Raw genomic sequence first — 25,221 nt, 5'->3', positions numbered from 1 at the left:
TTATGTCTTCTTTACATTCATAGAGATATACCCGTGAATAGTGACCGAGTTATTGAACTGTTTGCCAAACAAGGAAAACGAAGACTTGAGCTAATTCTGTGATTTTTTTTTCCGTAAAATGTGAATTTTTTTCTGTGAAATGTTATTTAACTTTAACAAAATGTTTCTGTTGTTGTGCGTGTTTTGAGACAATGGAGAGTGATAATGTTTGGGTTCTGCTACATGGTTTTTTTTTTCACCTAACTTTGTGAATATTTTGTCGGTGAATATTCTGTTGTAAGTATACAAACTGCTTATGACTCTTGTAATAATAAAGTTATATGTGGTTAAACGTATCCTGTATGTTTGTCTGTTTGTAATGTAATATTCTAATCTGGAATTATAAATGCGTCACTGTTTTAAACAAGGTTAGGTTAGGACCGTATAATACGTTATAAACAGTTCTGTAAGCAACACCTTTTTTTCTGGCAGTGCCCCTCCCGAGACTAGACTCTGGATCCGCCCCTGACTGCAAGAGTGCAGTGCATTATGGGGAGGGGCGCTCATTGGTGGGCAAACTTTCCACTGAGCGCCCCATTTGTTTTTGTGTTCAGCAAACACACAAACAGCTGATGTTCGAGTCAAACTTACGTTTGACTCGAACACAGAGCCAATCATTATTAGAACCTTATTTCATACTATATTGTAGTGTCCCAGGATTAGGGGGTTTTGGAATCAAACCTTCCAATTGATCCGCAAAATGACTGGTGTCCCCAGGGCCTCTGATAGGGCAGTACAACCAGCCCTGTTGTACCGGGCCCGAGCTCCATCAGCTCTACAAGGGGCCTGGGCAGCATCACAGTTAATTTCTGCATGTTAAAAAAAAAATAGGTTTTTCTAAACTTTTTCCTAATTTTTACTTTCTTGGGGGTGTAATAGGTGAGTGCAGTGGCGGGACTTTTTTTTCATTTTTGGGGGCGCATGTATACATGGGATGTAGTCCCATGTTGATTTGCTACCATACAGTCCTGGCTGCTGCTACCCAGTGCCATCTTAAGAGCCTTATAAGCCCATGGGCAATGCAGTGCACTGGGGCCCCCTGCCTACACAATCACCCACGAGAATATACTACAAGAGAGTACAACTACCTGGAGTATATACCTTACTATATACATATTACAGGGACCAATATATACTACAAGAGTCTCTTGTAGTATATAGTGTTCCCTGTAATATGTATATAGTAAGGTATATCCTCCAGGTAGTTGTACTCTCTTGTAGTATATATTGGTCCCTGTAATATGTATATAGTAAGGTATATCCTGCAGCCTAGTTGTACTCTCTTGTAGTATATATTGGTCCCTGTAATATGTATATAGTAAGGTATATACTCCAGCCTAGTTGTACTCTCTTGTAGTATATATTGGTCCCTGTAATATGTATATAGTAAGGTATATCCCACAGGTAGTTAGTTGTACTCTCTTGTAGTATATATTGGTCCCTGTAATATGTATATAGACTATATACACATTACAGGGAACACTATATACTACAAGAGAGTACAACTACTACGTGGAGGATATATACCTCACTATATACATATTACAGGGACTAATATATAGTAAGGTATATCCTCCAGGTAGTTGTCTCTTGTGTCAATGGAGAGTGAAAAAAGAAAGAAAATCAAGCAGCCTGTCAGCCGGGCTGGCTGCCTTACCTTTCACAACGGCTGCACATGAAGGGAGGAGGTGGGTGGAGCCAGTCTTCTAGGCGCGGAGAGGAGAGGAGGACGAGCCGAGATCCTCCGCTGTGCATCATGGGTCTGCTCTCAGAACGTCACTGGTTGCTAGATGCCAATCAGCTGGCCTTAGCAACCAGTGGGCAGTGCAGACTCGAGTCGAGCCACCGGCGGACAACAACGGGGGGGGGGGGCGGCGGACAAGGGGGGGGGCCCTAGACCACTAGGTAAACTAAGTAATCTGGATTCTGGCCTGGTGGGGGACAGTAATTGCCACCATGTGTGTGGGGCCCTTTGGCAAGTGGGGCCCCCGGGCAATCGCCGGGCATGCCCATTGGAAAAGACGGCCCTGCTGCTACCCACTGCCTTGCCTGGCGGAGGGATACAATGATTCTCTGCTCAGCTCCCGCCTCCTCTACTCAGGTGCAGAGAGTGATCATGTAAGGAGGCAGATGGCTCAGCAGCTGACAGGGAGCAGTAGGAGGACAGCATGGCTGCATTGGAACACAATGAGTGAAGAACAGAGGATAGAGTCCTCACTGTGTCCTATGATCATCAGCATGAAAATCACACAGGCTGCAGGTGCCCTGTCACAGTGTCACATGGCTGCTGGGGATGCTGACTGACTTTATTAAGCTATGGCTGTACTGAGTGTTACTGCATAACAAAGTCAGCACCCCCAGAAGCCATGTGACATTGTGACAGGGTGTCACGGCATTGCCGCGTACTCACCTGTGTCTGGGCGCCTGCGGCATTCTCACAACAGAGTCTCAGTGCTTGCAGTCCTCGGAGACACCTCCTCCGGGTCTGCTGTGGTTCCTTCTCCTCCCCTCGCCTCTGGGGACCGCAGCAGGCACACTGTCGTGGCAAGATGGCGGCCGCCATGCGGTTTTAGTGTCTTACATAGAGGGAGAGAGGAGAGTTGCAGATCTAGTAAGGTCAGGGTCTTTGAAGCAAATCAAGATGGCGCTGGGTCTCTAATCTCCCTTTTAAGCTCCTGTCTGCCCCACCTACTGGTGGGAGGTGGCAGGTCATGTGATCCCGGCTCCCTATATAAACCCCAAGCACACCTTCCAGTCAGTGCTTGGTTATTTTCCTTGCTAGTCTGCTGTTGATTTGCCTGTGTTCCGGGCTCCTGATCCTTTCTTCCTCAGGTTTATACTCCTTGATTACCTGCCAGACCTGACTCCAGATTGGGCGACTGATTCCCCCTCTTTATTAAAGGCCTCCATGCCACCACAGACCCCCCCCCCCGGGGGCCCTGTTCCCACTTCCAGGGATTCTGGAGAGTCGTGATTGTAAGGGAGTGCTGTTCCACTGCAACTGGGTTCCCTCTTCACTGCAAGATCCCAGGTGGATGTGACACAGGGCACCTGCAGCCTGTGTGATTTTCATGCTGAGGATCATAGGACACAGTGAGATGCTACTTTAAACTTGTGTTTGGGGGACAGTAAACATGTGCAGTCAAACCACTCCCCTCTAACCACCTCCCGCCCATCGATGTATCGGTGTTCTGTCAGAATAGCGCTACCTATCAGATTCTGCTAGCAGAAGTGACGTATGGACTAGAACAACTTACTGTGCATGCATCATGTGTTCCAACCAGTGGCGGCTGGTGAAGTTTTAAGATGGGGGGGCGCAAGACCCCGCCCTTCTATTTTCACCCCTCCCATTTCTCAGAAGCCCAACCCCTTATAGACTCCACCCATTTTGTCCCCTGTATTTTGCTTGCGTGAACAAATTCTCCCAATATATCACATATTAAGGGGTCTCTCAGCACTAGTATATCCTATAATAGGGAGCAGGGGCCCTATTATGGGATATACTGTGAGAGACACCCTATTATGGGATACACTGACTGAGAGTGGCACAAACCCCACAGTACAGACCCCCTAGCACAAACCCCACAGTACAGGCCTCCTAGCACAAACCCCACAGTACAGGCCCCCTAGCACTAATCCAACAGTGCAGGCCCCCTAGTACTAATCCCAAAGTACAGGCCCCCTAGCACAAACCCCACAGTACAGACCCCCTTTCAATGCAGTGACCAGCATACATGCCCCCTTTCAATGCAGTGGCCAGCGTACATGCCCCCTTTCAATGTAGTGACCAGTATACATGCCCCTTTCAATGTAGTGACCAGTATACATGCCCCTTTCAATGTAGTGACCAGCATACATGCCCCCTTTCAATGTAGTGACCAGTATACATGCCCCTTTCAATGCCTTTCAATGTAGTGACCAGCATTACAAGCCCCCAATGCAGTGACCAGCGTACATGCCCCCAATGCAGTGACCAGCGTACATGCCCCCAATGCAGTGACCAGCATACATGCCCCCAATGCAGTGACCAGTGTACATGCCCCCAATGCAGTGACCAGCATACCATGCTCCCAATGCAGTGACTAGCGTAGAAACATAGAAACATAGAATGTGTCGGCAGATAAGAACCATTTGGCCCATCTAGTCTTCCCAATATATCTGAATCCTATGAATAGACCCTGGCCCTATCTTATATGAAGGATAGCCTTATGCCTATCCCATGCATGCTTAAACTCCTTCACTGTATTTGCAGCTACCACTTCTGCAGGAAGGTTATTCCATGCATCCACTACTCTCTCAGTAAAGTAATACTTCCTCATATTACTTTTAAACCTTTGCCCCTCTAATTTAAAACTGTGTCCTCTTGTGGATAGTTTTTCTTCTTTTAAATATGCTCTCCTCCTTTACCGAGTTGATTCCCTTTATGTATCTAAAAGTTTCTATCATATCCCCTCTGTCTCTTCTTTCTTCCAAGCTATACATGTTAAGGTCCTTTAACCTTTCCTGGTAAGTTTTTTCTTGCAATCCATGTACTAGTTTAGTAGCTCTTCTCTGAACTCTCTCTAGAGTATCTATATCCTTCTGGAGATATGGCCTCCAGTACTGCGCACAATACTCCAAGTGAGGTCTCACCAGTGTTCTGTACAGCGGCATAAGCACTTCTCTCTTTCTACTGCTTATACCTCTCCCTATACATCCAAGCATTCTGCTGGCATTTCGTGCTGCTCTATTACATTGTCTTCCCACCTTTAAGTCTTCTGAAATAATTACTCCTAAATCCCTTTCCTCAGATACTGAGGTCAGGACTGTGTCAAATATTCTATATTCTGCCCTTGGGTTTTTACGCCCCAGGTGCATTATCTTGCCCTTATCCACATTAAATTTCAGTTGCCAGAGTTCTGACCATTCTTCTAGTTTTCCTAAATCCTTTTCCATTTGGCGTTTCCCTCCAGGAACATCAACCCTGTTACATATCTTTGTGTCATCAGACAAAAAGACAAACCTTACCATCTAGGCCTTTTGCAATATTGTAAGAATATTTAATAACAAATATCTCGCGCTCGTACTTATGTCAGAATATTTATACTGCTCTGAATATAGCAGTGTATTTATTTATGGTTAATAAGCAAAGATCTGTGCGAAAGGAGAATCTCCACTTATGCCATAAATCAATGTCGTGAATTCTTTTTAATTGATTAATTTCTTTTTAAAAGCATATACCAATCTTAGTGAGTACAGTCTACAGTATGGAATATATATAAAAATATTTTATTCTCAAGACATGTAAAAGTGACACAAAAAGATAACTCTACAGAAAAATACTAACTTCAAATAATCAATGCAATGTGATGTTTAGCTCAATAATGAAAGTGAAAGTAAAACAAAGTGAAAGTGAAAGCAAAATGAAAGCAAGATTACCATTTCTTCCCAGGTATAGCATAAGCCATAAATAAACGTTCTATATAAACAGACTACAATGGTCTGCGTAATGCATAGCCGAAAGTCACTCACTGCAGATGAGTGAGAATAAGCCATGCAAAATGGAAGACTTAAAATTGCAAATAATGCACTAAATCTAATATTAATAAAAATGTATAAAAACAAAAATCAGCTTTTTAGAAAAAAATCTACCATGGTTTATACGGCTGGGATTGTAATCTTATTACCCTTAAATATGCAATATAAAACATATAAGGAAAGAATAAACAATTGTTGAATAAAATCAAATAACATAGCAAGGCATATTTACCACACTTAAGATGGCCGCTAGCTTCAAATGGTTACCAGAGTCTTAAGATGGATGCCAGTGAGGGAGGAGTTTCCTTTGGCGTCCCTCAAAGTTTCAGATGAATGATGGACAAAATGGAGTATGTCTGGATGAGTCTATTGAGTAATGTAATGGTGTGTGTGATGTAAGTGTATTGTCTGATGGGCAGTGTAATGTGTGTCTCCCTCTCATCTGGGTTGGTCTTTAATACAGTAAGAACAAAGAGCTATAAAAATTACCATAAGTAAAACCCAGAGGGATGAAACATTATCCCAATTGGTCGGGATATTCTATACCTAAACTGGTGAGGTCAGAGACACTCCTCTTTTGATAATTAACCCAATACTTGGTATACTAAAGTTAAATGATGATTTCTCTATATGTAAGAGTAAACATAAAACACATATAAAACTTTGTCCAAACTCCCAGTACATACATAAATATCCATCTGTATCTCCATCATTCACCTTGGCAAGTAATGCCATTTCAATAATTATATTATTTAACACAATATAATATTTTTATATGGGAATATCTAAAATTATCTCAAGACTGCACCTGGTATTTTGTCTCCAGAGGGCAGTATCGTACCATTCATTAGATTTTGTATTTAACATAATTAAAACATTTTGTTATCTGATGACCTATTAACCTCTAGCTAGTGAATAGCCATTACTTATTTGACCATGCCAAAGTTGTCAGGCATTTCGTCTAAGTTGGTAATATTTACGACATCTTTGAACACTTAGACATAAACTTCTCTGAAATGAGGTAATTAGTGACGAGATACATCTGTCCTACACTTAAAAATAATGTATTCTAAGTAAGATTACTACTATGAGAATATAAACCCAAAATATAATATAATATTCCTAAATATATATGTATATGCCTTACATAATATAATAACATAATTATGGCTAATATCTTCACACACATATAATAATGTATCTATAAAAACATATATAGTTCTCATTTTAAAATGTCTGATGAAAAACACTGAGCCATTGTCTATTGTTAAATACTTATAGACAGACTGGCACTACCATCCCCTTAACATCTGTTATCTGATAGAGATGTCAATGTATCAGCTTATTTATGACAAAAGAAAATAGAAATGTCTGCTGAAATTATAAGACCCTATTGTTGAAATTCTATGCTCTCTTGTAAGCTTGTGAGAGACATTTTGCAAGAATACATATATGAACTCTATTTCACCTTAAAAACAAGATGGACGCCATGCTGTACCATTCAGTATCTCTTATGCATAATATGAAATATACATGACTTTTTAAAATCCATTTTTTTTCTATTATTTAATTACCTATTATTATTTGAACCAATCACCCCCAATAATCCAGACAATATCACTTATGAAGATATTAAACAAAATTGGTCCCAGTACAGATCCCTGAGGTACCCCACTGGTAACATGACCTTGTTCTGAATGTTCTCCATTGACTACAACCCTCTGTTGTCTGTCACTCAGCCACTGCCTAATCCACTCAACAATATGGGAGTCCATGCTCAATGACTGCGGTTTATTGATAAGTCTTCTATGTGGGACAGTGTCAAAAGCCTTACTAAAATCTAGATATGCAATGTCTACTGCACCTCCACCGTCTATTATTTTAGTCACCCAGTCAAAAAAAATCTATAAGATTTGTTTGACATGATCTCCCTGAAGTAAACCCATGTTGTTTTTCATCTTGCAATCCATGGGATTTAAGATGTTCCACAATCCTATCCTTTAATAGTGTTTCCATTAATTTGCCTACTATTGATGTCAGACTCACTGGTCTATAGTTGCTCGATTCCTCCCTACTACCTTTCTTGTGAATGGGCACGACATTTGCCAATTTCCAATCTTCCGGGACGACTCCTGTTACTAATGATTGGTTAAATAAATCTGTTAATGGTTTTGCCAGCTCACCACTAAGCTCTTTTAATAATTTTGGGTGTATCTCATCAGGACCCTGTGACTTATTTGTCTTCACTTTAGACAGCAATCTTAGAACGTCTTCCTCTGTAAAGACACATGCATCAAACAATTCATTAGTCATCCTTTCAAGTGGAGGTCCTTCTCCTTTTTCTTCTGTAAAAACTGAACAGAAGTATTCATTAAGGCAATCGGCTAGCCCTTTATTCTCTTCTACATACCTTCCGTCCTTTGTTTTTAATTTAGTTATTCCTTGTTTTAATTTCCTTTTTTCATTTATATATCTGAAGAATGTCTTATCCCCCTTTTTCATAGACTGAGCTAGTTTTTCTTCTGCCTGCGCTTTAGAAGTTCTTATAACTTGCTTGGCCTTTTTCTGCCTAATCTTGTAGATTTCCTTATCTTCATTGCTCTGGGTTTTTTATAATTACAAAATGCTAGCTTTTTATTTTTAATGATTTGGGCCACTTCTGCTGAGTACCACAGTGGTCTCTTCCTTTTTTTGCTTTTACTGACAAGTCTAATGCAATTTTCTGTTGCCTTCAATAATGCACCTTTTAAGTAGTCCCATTTCTCCTGGACTCCATGTAATCCGTTCCAGTCTGATAAGGGCTCATTTATGACTAATTTCATTTTTGAAAAGTCTGTTTTTCTAAAATCTAAAACTTTTGTTTTTGTGTGGTGTGACTCTTTCACAGTTCTTATATTAAACCACACTGACTGGTGATCACTAGATCCCAAGGTTTCGCCTACAATGACATCATATACCGAATCCCCATTTGTGAATACCAAATCCAAAATGGCCTCCCTCCGGTTTGGCTCCTCAACCACTTGTTGCAGAGACAACCCCAGTAGGGAATTTAGAATATCTGTACTCCTGGTAGAACTTGCTATTTTGGTTTTCCAGTTTATATCTGGAAGATTGAAATCTCCCATAATGATAACTTCTCCTTTCATTGTCATTTTAGCTATTTCTTCAACTAGTAGATCATCTAGTTCTTTAACTTGACCAGGTGGTCTATATATCACACCTACACAAGTTACTGCATGATTAGCAAACTGCAACGTAACCCAAACTGACTCTATGTTGGCCTCACCAACTTGTATTAGGTTAGATTTAATGCTATCTTTCACATACAGGGTCACTCCTCCTCCTTTCTTGCCTTCTCTGTCTCTTCTGTATAAAGAGTACCCTGGTATGGTTATGTCCCAGTCATTTCTTTCATTAAACCATGTCTCCGTAACAGCCACTAAATCTACATTCTCAGATGCCATTATTGACCCAAGTTCATTGATTTTTTTACCTAAACTGCGAGCATTTGTAGACAGGACTCTGAGCTTATCATTTCTTAACCTCTGTGCTTCTGACCTGTTCTGGCATTGTTTCGGGGGGCAATTGGACTCTTGTATGTTCACTCTTTTGCCCCCCCTTCCTAGTTTAAATACTCTTTCGCAAATTCTTGGAGTTGTTCACTAAGCACATTTGTTCCTTTGAGAGAAAGATGCAAACCATCTTTTTTGTACAGTTCCTTTCTATTCCAAGTAGAGCTATCATGAGAAACAAAGCCAAATCCTTGCTCTTGACACCATTTACTAAGCCATATGTTGAACTCCTTTATGCGCCTCTGCCTATCATTCAGAACATTATGCAAAGGCAGAACTTCAGAAAATGAAATGGTGGATGCAAACTCCTGTACGTCATTACCAAGTGTGATAAAAGATTTTTTCACCTCTGACACTTCATTGCAAGCCAGGTCATTTGTCCCTAGATGGACAAGAACATCCACGTCCCCTTCCTGCTTTGCTTGCTTAACAATATTAATAATACATCTTCTATCTCGTCTAGCAGTAGCACCAGGGAGACATCTCACAAAACCATTTTCTTTAAGCTCCACACTTCTTATGATTGAATCACCCAGCAACAGCTGCTTCCTTTGAGATTTCACTTTATCTTTTTTGTCCTTGGCTGCAGTCTTGCATACATTAGACATAGGAGTCGATGGTTTCTCACCCTCTGTGCTTGAGTCCATATCCATGTTGTCCTTACATTCTGAGAGTGCTGCAAATGAATTATGGAGAACCACCGACTGTGGGACATGTCTTCTATCCACCACTCTAAGTCTTCCAGAACCTACAGTAACCCATCTGCCATTTCTGGGGGTCCTCTGTGGCAGTGGCATTGCAGCAGTCCCAGCTGGAGTTTGTTTAACAGATAATTTAAATATCTCTGATTTCAAAAATGCAATTTCCTGCTGCAGTAAGGAGAATTGTCTACAGATCTGACAGCATCCGAATCTCCAAAGAGTGGAACATGAAATAAATGCACAACAATTCCTGCACTGAACCAAGTCTGCCATTTTAAGGAGGAGAAAAAAAAAATAATAAAAAAAATTTGTAAATTTAAGTCAAACAAATCTTACCTTTTTGTTTCTATTTTTTTTTTCCACCTTCCAGCCTACCTCCTGACTATCTCCTGCAATATCTCTTCACTGTACTTAAAATGTTGTACTTGAATGGAGTACTTGTAGCTAATGAATTAGGCCAGCTAATGAGTCTGTCTCTATATATACACACACTCCTTCACAAGCTCCTCCCCAGCAACAAATGTAACACCTTAATGAGCTAGTCTCATTAGCAAACGCACAATAGCAAACACCTGACCAAATTCCTTTCCTCTTCTCAAGCAATGGTAAGCAAAAAAGACAGATGAGTCAGTTGCAAACTCCAAGCCAATCTCTTGCAGTATCTCTTCAATATCCCTAATGCAGTGACCAGCGTACATGCCCCCAATGCAGTGACCAGCGTACATGTCCCCAATGCAGTGACCAGCGTGCGTGCCCCCTTCAAAGCATTGAACAGTGTACATGTCCCCAATGCAGAGTTTAGCGTGCATGCCCCCATCAATGCATTGAACAGTGTACAATCATCATGTCCCCAATGCAGAGTTTAGCGTGCGTGCCCCCTTCAATGCGCATTGATCAGTGTACATGTCCCCAATGCAGAGTTTAGCGTGCGTGCCCCCTTCAATGCATTGATCAGTGTACATGTCCCCAATGCAGAGTTTAGCGTGCGTGCCCCCTTCAATGCATTGATCAGTGTACATGTCCCCAATGCAGAGTTTAGCGTGCGTGCCCCCTTCAATGCATTGATCAGTGTACATGTCCCCAATGCAGAGTTTAGCGTGCGTGCCCCCATCAATGCTTTGATCAGTGTACATGTCCCCAATGCAGAGTTTAGCGTGCGTGCCCCCTTCAATGCATTGATCAGTGTACATGTCCCTAATGCAGAGTTTAGCGTGCATGCTCCCATCAATGCATTGATCAGTGTACATGTCCCCAATGCAGAGTTTAGCGTGCGTGCCCCCATCAATGCATTGATCAGTGTACATGTCCCAAATGCAGAGTTTAGCGTGCGTGCCCCCTTCAATGCATTGAACAGTGTACACATGTCCCCAATGCAGAGTTTAGCGTGCGTGCCCGACTGAGAGCAGTGCACTTACCTGGAGGCTGGAGCCCTGTGAGTCACGGCGGTTTCTCCCTCTCCTCTTCTTCGTTCGGCGGCGGGCGGCGGGAAGGTGAGCGGCGCTTCTCCCTCTTGGCCTCTTCTGCGGCGGGAAGGGGATCGGCTTCTCCCTCTCCTCTTCTTCGTTCGGCGGAGGGCGGCGGGAAGGTGAGCGGCGCTTCTCCCTCTCGGCCTCTTCTGCGGCGGGCGGCGGGAAGGTGAGCGGCGCGGGCTTCTTCTCTGGACTGGAGACTCCTCTTCGGCGGCGGGAAGGTGACCGGGCGGTGACGGTGAGTGACTGATACACACACCGGCACCGCCCCCAACGAGGTCAGCATGGATGTCCTGAATCATGATTGGTCCAGGCTGGAGTCTGGACCAATCATGATCCAAAACATCACAAAAGGGGTGTGTTGTAGCGCAGTGCTCTGTGCCACAGTTACGCCCCAGAAGGCCGCCAATCGGCGCCTCTGCCGGGTGTAAAACCCCACCCCCCATAGCCAACAATGAGGCGGGCGCCCCTAGTGGGCAAAAAAATGTATTTATTTATTTTTTTTTAATCTTTTTTTTTTTTAATCGTTTTTTTTTTCTTTTTCTTTTTGGGGGGCGGCGCCCCTGCGCCCCCTATCGGCCGGCCGCCACTGGTTCCAACATGGCCACTATGCGTTCCAATAGCTTTCCTAATGTGACAGAACATGAAGCAGTGGCAGACATCTTCTTACACCCACGTAGGTTTTGAATTTTACATTTATTTTATAAGTAAACTCACCTTATATACTGAAATTGAGCATTGGAGATATTTATGATCACATCACCATGTTGGAGCACTTTGGTGATAATGGACAATTTTTCTTCTAATCCTTTATACAGTATATACACATGTTATCATTATTATATAATAGAACACTATTATTCATTACCAGTGGTTGAGAGCGCGGTCTAATAGAGTTGAGCGGACACCTGGATGTCCGTGTTCGACGGGTTCGGCCGAACTTTAAAAAAAAGTCCGGGTCCGTGTCCCGGACTTTTGCCGAACTTTTCCCGGACACCCAACCCCATTGAAGTCAATGGGGACCTGAACTTTCAGGCACTAAAATGGCTCTAAAACACCAATGGAAAGGGCTAGACTGCTGCAAATGGCAGCAAAACGTAGTTAAGAGTATGGCAAGTGCTCTGCAAACAAATGTGGATAGGGAAATAACTTAAAACAACAAAAAAAAAAAAACTGAAAAATAAAACAAAATGTCATAGGCGTGTGCACAGGGTGTGCCAGGTGTACCTGGGCACACCCTAATCACCTAGGGCACATAGCATTATCGCTCTGTTTGCCAGTGAGGAGATGGGAAAGATCTCCCTCGGACCTGCTCTGCTCTATTTCTCTTTGCCAGCAGGGAGAGTAATGTATCGGGGCCATGTACATGTAGGCAAACACATGCATGTGTATTTAATATAATATAATGCAATAGGCTGCGCACACCTATGGGCGGTTTAGGTGGAAGCGGCGGTGGAGGAGGACCAGGGCCGGATTAAGAGCATCATGGGCTTGGTGCTGAGGATTTTGAAGGGCCTTAAGGGCCGTGCCTTGACATGCACCCAGAGGAGGAAGGGTGCAGCCATGCATGCCTAATTCCACATGGGATGCTGTCTCTAAAGCCCATAAACACATCCATGCATCGGCAACTGTCCCTCCTTGTCCGGTCTTCGAGCTGTGTGGGGAGGTTCTGAGGGAGCTGCCTGGGGAAGCGAGCATAGAAGCCAGACTTCTGTGTTTACAAGTGACAGAAGAGCGGTAACAGTGAATATGGCCAACCCGGGGCCTATATAAAGGTAGGGGCCTGGAGCTGCAGCTCCAATAGCCCCTACATTAATCTGGCCCTGAGGAGGACGAGGTAGCCAACACTGCTTCTTTTCACAAATTTTAAATGAGGGAACAACCCAAAAGAGTGAGAAAGAGCAAAAATGGAACAATGGCTGGGTAAGGTCGGTATCCATCGCTATTCTGCACAAGGTACGGAAAAGTCCAGTGGGATCCATGCCTGGTTCATTTTAATGAACGTGAGCTTGTCCACATTGTCTCTGGACAGGCGGCTGCGCTTTTCTGTGATAACGCCCCCAGCCGTGCTAAATACCCGTTCAGATAATACACTGGCTGCAGGGCACGCCAGCACCTCCAAGGCGTAAAGGGCAAGCTCAGGCCATGTGCCCAACTTGGAGACCCAGAAGTTGAAGGGGGCAGACCCCTCATTCAGTACGTCTAGGCGTGTGCACACATACTGCTCCACCATGTTGGTGAAATGCTGCCTCCTGCTAAGACGTTCCATATGAGCTGCTGGTGCTGCTGTTTGTTGTGGCGTGCTGACAAAGCTTTTCCACATTTCGGCCATGCTAACCCTGCCTTCTGAGGTGCTGGCGGTGCCCTGGTTGCGTTGGGACCTCTTCCTCCTCCTCCTCCTCTGCCTTGTGCTTCCACTGTGGCCCCGCTGTCAGGTGGGAATGCCAGCAGCATCGCGTCTACCAGCGTGCGCTTGTACTCGCGCATCCTGCGATCGCGCTCCAGTGAGTGAATTAAGGACGGTACGTTGTCCTTGTAACGGGGATCCAGCAGCGTGGCCACCCAGTAATCAGCACAAGTTAGAATGTGGGCAACTCGGCGGTCGTTGTGAAGACACTGCAGCATGTAATCGCTCATGTGTGCCAGGCTGCCCAGAGGCAACGAAAGGCTGTCCTCTGTGGGAGGTGTATCGTCCGTGTCCTCTGTATCCCCCCAGCCACGCACCAGTGATGGCCATGAGCTGGCCTGGGTGCCACCCTGCTGTGAACATGGTTCCATCTCCTCCTCCAGCTCCTCCTCCTCATCCTCCAGAACTGTGCCCCTGCTGGACAATTGTGTCCCTGGCGTTTGCGTGTGCAGGAACCCACCCTCGGAGCCCCTTGCGAGTGACTGCCCTGAAAGCCTTGGGAATGTTACCTCTTCATCCTCCTCCTCCTCCTCCTCCTCCTCATCCTGTGCCACATCCTCTTCCATCATCGCCCGAGTTGTTTTTTCAAGGAGGCATAGAAGTGGGATAGTTAAGCTGAGAACGGCGTCATCGGCACTGGCCATGTTGGTGGAGTACTCAAAACAGCGCAACAAGGCACATAGGTCTCGCATGGAGGCCCAGTTATTGGTGGTGAAATGGTGCTGTTCCTTAGAGCGACTCACGCGTGCGTGCTGCAGCTGAAACTCCACTATGGCCTGCTGCTGCTCGCACAGTCTTTGCAGCATGTGCAAGGTGGAGTTCCACCTTGTGGGCACGTCACATATGAGGCGGTGAGTGGGAAGGCCGAAGTTACGCTGCAGCGCTGACAGGCGAGCAGCAGCAGGGTGAGAACGCCGAAAGTGCGCACAGACGACCCGCACTTTCTGCAGCAGCTCTGACATATCGGGGTAGTTTTTAAGGAACCTCTGCACCACCAAATTCAGCACATGCGCCAGGCAAGGGATGTGTGTCAAACCGGCTAGGCCCAGAGCTGCTATGAGATTTCGCCCGTTATCGCACACCACCAGGCTGGGCTTGAGGCTCACTGGCAGCAACCACTCATTTGTCTGCTGTTCCATGCTCCTCCACAACTCCTGCGCGGTGTGTGGTTTGTCCCCCAAACAGGCAAGTTTTAAAACTGCCTGCTGTCGTTTACCCCTGGCCGTGCTGAAGTTGGTGGTGAAGGTGTTACGCTGTCCGGATGAGGAGGCGGTAGAGGATGAGGAAGCGGAGTAGGAGGAGTTAGGAACAGGAGGCAAACTGAAGCGCCCTGCAATCCTCGGTGGTGGAAGGACATGCGCCAAATTGCTATCCGCCTCAGGCCCATCCGCCACTGCATTTACCCAGTGTGCCGTTAGGGAGATATAACGCCCCTGACCGTGCTTACTGGTCCACGTATCGGTAGTTAGGTGGACCTTGCCACAGATGGCGTTGCGCAGTGCACACCTGATTTTTCCCCCCACTTGGTTGTGCAGGGAAGGGATGGCTTGCCTGGAAAAGTAGTGGCGGCTGGGTACTTCCTCTTCCTCTCAAGTGTTTGGGAGATGGAAAGCTGAACGCTTCCACGGGACATTGTGGAGACGGTTGGTGACCCAGGTGGTGGTGTTGCTGACAGATCCTCTGTTTGCGGGGTGGCAGGTGCCGGTATCACTACAGATGTGGCTGGAGCGGCTGAGACTGCAGCAGAAGAGGAAGCAGGATGAGCCAGAGACGTTTCTTGGTTTTGAAGGTGTCTACTCCACTGCAGCTCGTGCTTTGCACTTAGATGCCTGATCATGCAGGTTGTGCTCAGGTTGAGAAGGTTTATGCCTCGCTTCAGGCTCTGATTGCACAGGGTGCAAACCACTCGTGTCCTGTCATCAGCACATTTTCTAAAGAACTTCCACGCTAGAGAACTCCTTTGAGCTGACTTTGGTGCGCTCGTTCCCTTGCTGCGTTGGGCAGTAGCGGGCGTAGTGTCTAGGGCACGGCCGCTCCGCTTCTGCACCCTGCTCCCTCTTCTGCTTTGCTGGTGGCTCTGTGCGACCACTGCCTCTTCCTCCAAACTACTCAGGTCACCTGCATGACGTTCATTCCATGTGGGGTCGAGGACCTCATCGTCCTCCACATCATCTTCCACCCGGTCTTCACCCCTGCCCTCCTTGTCGGTCTCCACAATTCTGAACGCCGCAGCAGTTGGCACCTGCGTTTCGTCATCATCGGAGACGTGCTGCGATGGTCCTTGCATGTACTGATCTTGAGAAATAAGTGGTTGGGCATCGCTGCACTCAATCTCTTCCACTTCTGGGGCAGGGCTAGGTGGATGGCCCTGGGAAACCCTGCTGACAGAGTCCTCAAAAAGAACAAGAGACTGCTGTATGGATTGGGGCTCAGACTGCTTGCCTGATTTCCAAGGGGGTGAGGTGAAAGACGGTTGGACATTGGCTGCAGGTGCCAACTCTGACCTTTCTGCAGTAGACTGGGTCGGAGACAATGTGAAGGAACTGGAGGCACTGTCAGCAACCCAATCTACTATCGCCTGTACTTCTTCAGGCCTCATCACGTCTAGAGGCGCATTATGCCCTACCAAATACTGCTGCAGGTTCTGTCGCCATCTCACACTTGTGGAAGGTGTTTCACTTGTGCGTGTAGCTGGCACAGATCGACCACGTCCTCTCCTTGCAACAGGAGCTCTACCAGCAGCACCACGACCCAGGCCACGGCCCCTATTTGGCGGTCTCCTCATATTTCTGTAATTTATGATCTTGCCCTAGAAAGGTGTTTATTGAATAGCGGAACAAAACAACAACAGTATCGCACGGGTGTATCTGACAGTCAAATATGCAAACTATGCCGCAATTTAATGTTTTTTACCCCAAAAGGGTGTATATTGAATAGCGGAATAGGAAAAAGTACAAACACGTACAAACACAGACTAGGCCCCGACTAAAATTTTTTGTACCCTAAAGGGAGGATGAGGAAGAGGAGTAGGAGGAGTTGGGAACAGGAGGCAAACTGAAGCGCCCTGCAAACCTTGGCGGTGGAAGGAGATGCGCCAAACAAATTTAAAAGGTGTATCTCACACGTACCGATACAGACTATGCCGTAATTTAATTTTCTTACACTCCAAAAGGGTGTATGTTGAATAGCGGAATAGGAAAAATGTTATAGTACGGTGTATCTCACACGTACAAACACAGACTAGGCCCCGATTACAATTTTTTGTACCCTAAAGGCAGGATGAGGAAGAGGAGTAGGAGGAGTTGGGAACAGGAGCAAAAACTGAAGCGCCCTGCAATCCTCGGCGGTAGAAGGAGATGCGCCAAACAAATTTAAAAAGGTGTATCTCACATGTACCGGTACAGACTATCCCGCAATTTAATTTTTTACCCTCAAACAGGGTGTATATTGAATAGCGGAATAGGAGAAATTTTACAAAACGGTGTATCTCACACGTACAAACACAATCTAGGCCCCGATTACAATTTTTTGTACCCTAAAGGCAGGATGAGGAGTAGGAGGAGTTCGGAACAGGCAGGAGGCAGACTGAAGCACCCTCAAATCCTCGGCAGTATGAGATGCGCCCCAAAAATTGGAAAGGTGTATCTCACACGTACCAACACAGACTATCCCGCAATTTAATTGATCCCCAAAGGTTTTTATTGAATAGCGGAATAGGAAATATGATCCAAAAAAGTGTATGTATCTCACATTTACAGAAGCACACTAGGCCCCAATTACTATTGTTTGTACCCCTAAAATGCTGGTTGAGGAGTAGGAGGAGTATGGAACAGGCAGCACCCTCAAATCTTCAAAAGTATGAGATGAACCCCAAAAACTTGGAAAGGTGGATCTCACACGTACCAACACAGACTATCCCGCAATTTAATTGATCCCCAAAGGTTTTTATTGAATAGCGGAATAGGAAATATGATCCAAAAAAGTGTATGTATCTCACACGTACAGAAGCACACTAGGCCCCAATTACTATTGTTTGTACCCCTAAAAGGCTGGATGAGGAGTAGGAGGAGTATGGAACAGGCAGCACCCTCAAATCTTCAGAAGTATGAGATGAACCCCAAAAACTTGGAAAGGTGGATCTCACACGTACCAACACAGACTATCCCGCAATTTAATTGATCCCCAAAGGTTTTTATTGAATAGCGGAATAGGAAATATGATCAAAAAAGTGTATGTATCTCACACGTACAGAAGCACACTAGGCCCCAATTATTATTGTTTGTACCCCTAAAAGGCTGGATGAAGAGTAGGAGGAGTATGGAACAGGCAGCACCCTCAAATCTTCAGAAGTATGAGATGAACCCCAAAAACTTGGAAAGGTGGATCTCACACGTACCAACACAGACTATCCCGCAATTTAATTGATCCCCAAAGGTTTTTATTGAATAGCGGAATAGGAAATATGATCCAAAAAAGTGTATGTATCTCACACGTACAGAAGCACACTAGGCCCCAATTACTATTGTTTGTACCCCTAAAAGGCTGGATGAGGAGTAGGAGGAGTATGGAACAGGCAGCACCCTCAAATCTTCAGAAGTATGAGATGAACTCCAAAAACTTGGAAAGGTGGATCTCACACGTACCAACACAGACTATCCCGCAATTTAATTGATCCCCAAAGGTTTTTATTGAATAGCGGAATAGGAAATATGATCCAAAAAAGTGTATGTATCTCACACGTACAGAAGCACACTAGGCCCCAATTACTATTGTTTGTACCCCTAAAAGGCTGGATGAGGAGTAGGAGGAGTATGGAACAGGCAACACCCTCAAATCTTCAGAAGTATGAGATGAACCCCAAAAACTTGGAAAGGTGGATCTCACACGTACCAACACAGACTATCCCGCAATTTAATTGATCCCCAAAGGTTTTTATTGAATAGCGGAATAGGAAATATGATCCAAAAAAGTGTATGTATCTCACACGTACAGAAGCACACTAGGCCCCAATTACTATTGTTTGTACCCCTAAAGGCAGGATGAGGAGTAGGAGGAGTTTGGAACAGGCAGCACCCTCAAATCTTCAGAAGTATGAGATGAACCCCAAAAACTTGGAAAGGTGGATCTCACACGTACCAACGCAGACTATCCCGCAATTTAATTGATCCCCAAAGGTTTTTATTGAATAGCGGAATAGAAAATATGATCAAAAAAGTGTATGTATCTCACACGTACAGAAGCACACTAGGCCCCAATTACTATTGTTTGTACCCCTAAAAGGCTGGATGAGGAGTAGGAGGAGTATGGAACAGGCAGCACCCTCAAATCTTCAGAAGTATGAGATGAACCCCAAAAACTTGGAAAGGTGGATCTCACACGTACCAACACAGACTATCCCGCAATTTAACTGATCCCCAAAGGTTTTTATTGAATAGCGGAATAGAAAATATGATCAAAAAAAGTGTATGTATCTCACACGTACAGAAGCACACTAGGCCCCAATTACTATTGTTTGTACCCCTAAAAGGCTGGATGAGGAGTAGGAGGAGTTTGGAACAGGCAGCACCCTCAAATCTTCAGAAGTATGAGATGAACCCCAAAAACCCCAAATATCATTCAGCTCTGCTGCAGGCCACAATTTATTTTTTTTTTTTTAACCCAAGGCTGTATATTGAATAGTGGAATAGAAAAAAAGTGTATGATTTTTGAAACCACTCAATAATAGCACATGTGAACTGAACACAGCAGTGTATGATCAGTCAGCACAGCACAGCTGAAGGAAAAACGCTGCACACAGTGCCTGATAGAAAAATACTTTTCTCCCTCCTCCTCAGTGGGCAAAAAAGATTGTGTTCACTGCACCCCAAAAATATTGTGTTCACTGCACCCCAAAAAGATTGTGTTCACTGCACCCCAAAAAGATTGTGTTCACTGCACCCCAAAAAGATTGTGTTCACTGCACCCCACACACAGCAAAATGGATGTGGACCACTGACACCTGCCTATCTCCTATCCCACCCCACACAGCAATATCGATTGTAGTTTGTAGAACACACTGACCCTAAAAATCAGCAGACTCTCTCCCTAAAAGGATTGATAAGATCGTAGATCGGTCACTTCAAACCCCACCCCACACAGCAATATAGATTTTAGTCTGTAGAACACACTGACCCTAAAAATCAGCAGACTCTCTCCCTAAAAGGATTGATAAGATCGTAGATCGGTCACTGCAAACCCCACCCCACACAGCAATATCGATTGTAGTTTGTAGAACACACTGACCCTAAAAATCAGCAGACTCTCTCCCTAAAAGGATTGATAAGATCGTAGATCGGGTGACTGCAAACCCCACCCCACACAGCAATATCGATTGTAGTTTGTAGAACACACTGACCCTAAAAATCAGCAGACTCTCTCCCTAAAAGGAATGATAAGATCGTAGATCGGTCACTGCAAACCCCACCCCACACAGCAATATCGATTGTAGTTTGTGGAACACACTGACCCTAAAAATCAGCAGACTCTCTCCCTAAAAGGATTGATAAGATCGTAGATCGGTCACTGCAAACCCCACCCCACACAGCAATATCGATTGTAGTTTGTAGAACACACTGACCCTAAAAATCAGCAGACTCTCTCCCTAAAAGGATTGATAAGATCGTAGATTGGTCACTGCAAACCCCACCCCACACAGCAATATCGATTGTAGTTTGTAGAACACACTGACCCTAAAAATCAGCAGACTCTCTCCCTAAAAGGATTGATAAGATCGTAGATCGGTCACTGCAAACCCCACCCCACACAGCAATATCGATTGTAGTTTGTAGAACACACTGACCCTAAAAAATCAGCAGACTCTCTCCCTAAAAGTATTGATAAGATCGTAGATCGGTCACTGCAAACCCCACCCCACACAGCAATATCGATTGTAGTTTGTAGAACACACTGACCCTAAAAATCAGCAGACTCTCTCCCTAAAAGGATTGATAAGATCGTAGATCGGTCACTGCAAACCCCACCCCACATAGCAATATCGATTGTAGTTTGTAGAACACACTTACCCTAAAAATCAGCAGACTCTCTCCCTAAAAGGATTGATAAGATCGTAGATCGGCCACTGCAAACCCCTCCCACACAGCAAAATCGATCGTAGAAAACTGACCCTAAAAATCAGCAGACTCTCTCCCTAAAATGCCTACAACTCGCCCTGCCTAACACATTCCGACCTGTCCCTCAATTCTATGCGGACACAAATGAGTTTTGCCTGCCTGTCTGTCCCTAATCAGCAGCCAGCACGTATGTGTGCTCTGTCCCTGAACTAGTACACAGCAGAATGACGCCACAGCGGCGCTGCCTCGAACTTATAAAGACTTGGTCACATGCTTCAGACGGCCAATCACAGCTACTAATACATTTGTAGGCATGGCTGGGATGGCTTAGGCACACCAGTTAAACGCTTGTTGATTGGCTGTTGAAAGCCCGCCATGAAAAGCGCGCCAATGCATGCAAAACCAGGAAATAAAATGATCGAACACAGTTTTTTACCCGAACATACAGTAAAGTTTTCGGGTCCGTGTTCGGGTAACAAAAATCCAATGATTCGGTACGAACACGAATAATACAGTCCGTGTTCGCTCAACCCTACGGTCTACCAAATAGCAATATTCATATTTCACTTTGTTTGGCCTAATATGGCTCAAGACCAGCTGCTTCACTCATGTTTAAATTTTGTTTAAATTTTGGTTCACTGTGTATCATTAGGTTTTCACAGTGTTATTATCAGTTACATCAAAGCATAAAAACAAAACACATAATTCTAGAGTTATGAAAACAGGTCCATTACTTTTGTAATGATTTATTCTGAAGAGTACCACCAAATATTTAAAATAAGTAAAAAGAATCGGCCTATCTGCTCTACACTGTCAAAAGTTTATAGGAGATACTTCAAGCAGGTTGCCATTTTTCCAGCAGACGAGCACCAACATTAGGAAATTTCCTATTACCTGGTCTTTTCTCCTCAACCAGCAAATGCCAACTCACCTGGCTGTCATAGCCCTGCAACATCAAAACTTGTAGGTACTGCCATTTAGGTGTGTCGGATAAGACTTATGTTTCCACAGCTATAGGAGAGGAATTTACTATGAAACAATATATTAACTATCATACAAGTTTTGTAGTTTACCTTAGTACTTGCAGTTTGTGCAGCCTACAGTATGTGGGTTGCATCACAGGCACCTTAAGAACCCGAATAGGGGAACACTATTGTGACACCAATAATCCCACTATCAGGCACATTTCTAGTGCAATACGTCACTTTAGGGATTGCCATCAAGGCAATCTTTCCTCATTCAGGTTTAAGGGAATAGAAAGGCTGTCTTGTTCACCCAGGGGAATTGATAGAGAGAGAAGGCTTTTTGGGAGAGAGACCCATATAGAAAACGGTTCCTGCACTACTTGGGGGTGACTTTGGAGCGGCTTGCATTGACTTATATTAGAGAAGTCGTTTGCAAGCCACGCTGAAGTCACGCTGCATGGGGCAGCTTCAGAGTCGGGCAAATTTGAAGCCGCCCCCAGTGTGAACCGAGCATAATTTATTTATTTATTTATTTATTTTTATTATTGTACATGTTTGTACATTATGAGTGAGAAGCTCTTCTGAGGTTTATTCATCAGAGGTTGCTGCAAGGACTGTGACGGCTCCGGTGAGTCTCTGGTTATCTTGCTGTCCCCTCTACATACAGCATTGCTTTGAGACTGCTACTGAAGGGCCAAATACTGCTGAAACAGGACTTTGAGAATCTGTCCTCCAAGACCTGCCTGTGATTTTTTAGTATTCTGCCAACGTTTAAGATGTGCAATAAATTATTATTATTATTAATATACAGGATATAAAGGATTATACAGGATATACATATACATATATAGCGCCAACAGTTTACGCATTGCTTTACAACTTGGGGGGTAGACAGTACAAATACAATACACTTTAATACAGTAGAAATCAGAGGGCCCTGCTCGTTAGAGCTTACACTCTAAGATCTTCTAAAGACACCCCTAGACTGAGCTTGACTTTTGCTGAGGTTCTTCTGAAGCTGGTACCAAGGCCAGAAGCTTCTGAACAGCTAAGGGAGGCCAATTTATTTCCAGTGGCCCCTATGGGGGTGACCGCAACATTTAGAAGCTAGCAAGGACAATTGTCACTTGCGGATCGAATGTCGGTGTTGGGCATCTTGGTCCTTGATTTTTTGTTTAATTCCCCCTATATAATTAAGTTTACATAAATACCCTAATGCATAAATCACAAAAGATGTGTAGTGTCTAATGGAGTAACTAACCCCAGTTGTTAGATGTATAAAGTTCATGTCTATTAATCAGTAAAGAGCATTGTTGGCATTCCAAACATGGGTAGGAAGCTGTATGTTTAGGACTCAGAAAGGAATGTTTACCATCTATTGTTGAGGTTCTAAACTTTGACCTGACTAGAAAATCTCTCAAGCGGTCATTCTTGTAATCGTGGGATTTCTGGATATTCCTGTCCACAAGGTTTAGGAGTGTCTGTGGGAATGTTTGACCATTATCCCAGAAACGCATTTATGAGGTACTGATGTTGGACGAGAAGGCTTGGCTCCCACTCTCCGCTCTAATTTATCTTAAAGGTGTTCTATCGGATTGAGGTCAGGACTCTGTGCAGGCCAGCCAAGTTCCTCCACCTCAAACCACTCATCCATGTCTTTATGGACCTTGCTTTGTGCACTCGTCCAAATCATTTGGTGGAGAGTGGATTATGATGTGGGGTTGCCTTTTAGGAGTTGGGCTTTGCACCTTAGTTCCAGTGATGGAAATCTGAAGGCGTCAGAATACCAAGACATTCTGGTAAATTTCAAGCTCCCAAACATGTGGGAACAGTTTGGGGATGGCCCCTTCCTGTTCCATCATGACTACGCACGAGAACATGAAGCAATAAATAATCAACCATGTGCATAAAGACATTGATGAGCGAGTTTGGGGTGGAGGAACTTGACTGGCCTGCACAGAGTCCTAACCTTAAACCGATAGAACACATTTGGGATGAATTAGTGTCGGTTCACACTATGGCGACACGACTTCGGGGCGACTTAATGAAGTCGCCGTGCACCGCAACTTTGGCGCGGCTTGCACCGACTTCACATAATGGAAGTCAATGCAAGTCGCTCCGTAGTGCAGGTACCTTTTTCTAAGTCAGAGCGACTTGAGTCGCTCCTATTAGAATGGTACCAATTGCACAGAATGGAGCACGACTTGTCAGGCGACCAAGTCGCCTGACAAGTCAGAACAGTGTGAACCGGCACTTAGAGAGAAGACTGCGAGCCAGGTCTTCTTGTCCACATCAGTGCCTGACCTCACAAATGAGTTTTTGGTAGAATGGTCAAACATTCTTATAGACACTCCTAAACCTTGTGGACAGCCTTCCCAGAAGAGTTTAACCTCCCTGGCGGTAATCTCAATTGTGGCTCGGGGGTTAATTTTCAATACCAAAAGAGGTAACCCAGAGCCACACTCGGGATTACCCTGTAGTGAAATTTTCCTTGTCCCTGCGATCCCCTAATGTCCTCTTGCTGTGTCCTCCAGGCGATGCCAGCATCCATCCTCAGAGTTGCCTTCCCTGCGAGCGCCGTGACGCAGGGGGGGCGGAACCCAGAGGAAAATTCAAAAAATAAACAAAACCTGACGAATACACAATGTAATATATTGTAATCTGTTAAGATTACAATACTGTGTGAAACCATTTCACCTCGGTTTTGTCCATAGTGATTTGTCCAGTGCCCTGCCTGCACTTTTACTGTTCTTTCTGCCTGGAAACGTGAGAACGTCCACGGCGTCCAGAAACCATTCCTTTAGGTCAAAAGCAGTTTTAGACTAGCTAGGAAACAGTGATAGTGATTTGGAATTACATGAAATATTGAGTGAAAGTGATTTGTGGGGAAATTCGTCACCAGACACTGAAAGTGACGACAGTGACGATTCTGCGACTGAGCTCACTGATGTGCGAACTTGGTGCTGTATTCACTGTGGTACTGATCAGGCAGTGCCCCCAAGATTTCCATTTACTGAAGCACTTGGTATGAAAGTAGACACGGTACAAGGAGCAACAATTACGGTAGCTACTCTGCATCGGAAGTTTTCAAGAAGCAGAAAGTGGGAACCACTGACCAAAGAGGACATTTGGACATTTCTGGGCCTAATAATTCTTTAGGGAGTGGTAGGGAAACCCCTGCAGAAGTACATTACTTGCTACTTCATTCTTTGGTACGGTCATGTCAGAGTACAGATTTTCCCTGATCATTAAATATTTACACTTCGAAAACAACAAAGAATTTGATTAACTAAAGAAAATTTGGGAAGTATCTCAAATGATTCTAAAGAATTTCCAACGGAGTGCCAGAAAGAGATATCAGCATAGATGAAAGTCTAATGGCCTACAAGGGAAGGCTCAGCTGGGTACAATACATTGCATCGAGGAGGGCACGGTTTTGACG

At 44.6% G+C, this 25,221-nt stretch overlaps 1 pseudogene across 1 annotated transcript; it reads right to left on the bottom strand.

Annotated features, from left to right (window-relative positions):
- LOC309543832 lies at positions 1–23,641 on the bottom strand (annotated as a pseudogene). The gene is made up of 3 exons: positions 23,567–23,641; positions 9,476–9,972; positions 1–57 (listed from the first exon to the last, which is right to left on the bottom strand). The product of its transcript is annotated as an uncharacterized misc_RNA (transcript).
- Positions 23,642–25,221: the final 1,580 nt, after the last annotated feature.

The sequence above is a fragment of the Pelophylax lessonae genome, assembly GCF_965119305.1.
Source record: "Pelophylax lessonae genome assembly, chromosome: 1".
Classification (NCBI taxonomy): Eukaryota; Metazoa; Chordata; class Amphibia; order Anura; family Ranidae; genus Pelophylax; species Pelophylax lessonae.
The sequence above is the reverse complement of the archived record's forward strand: the minus strand, read 5'-3'. Positions and strand labels throughout refer to the sequence as shown.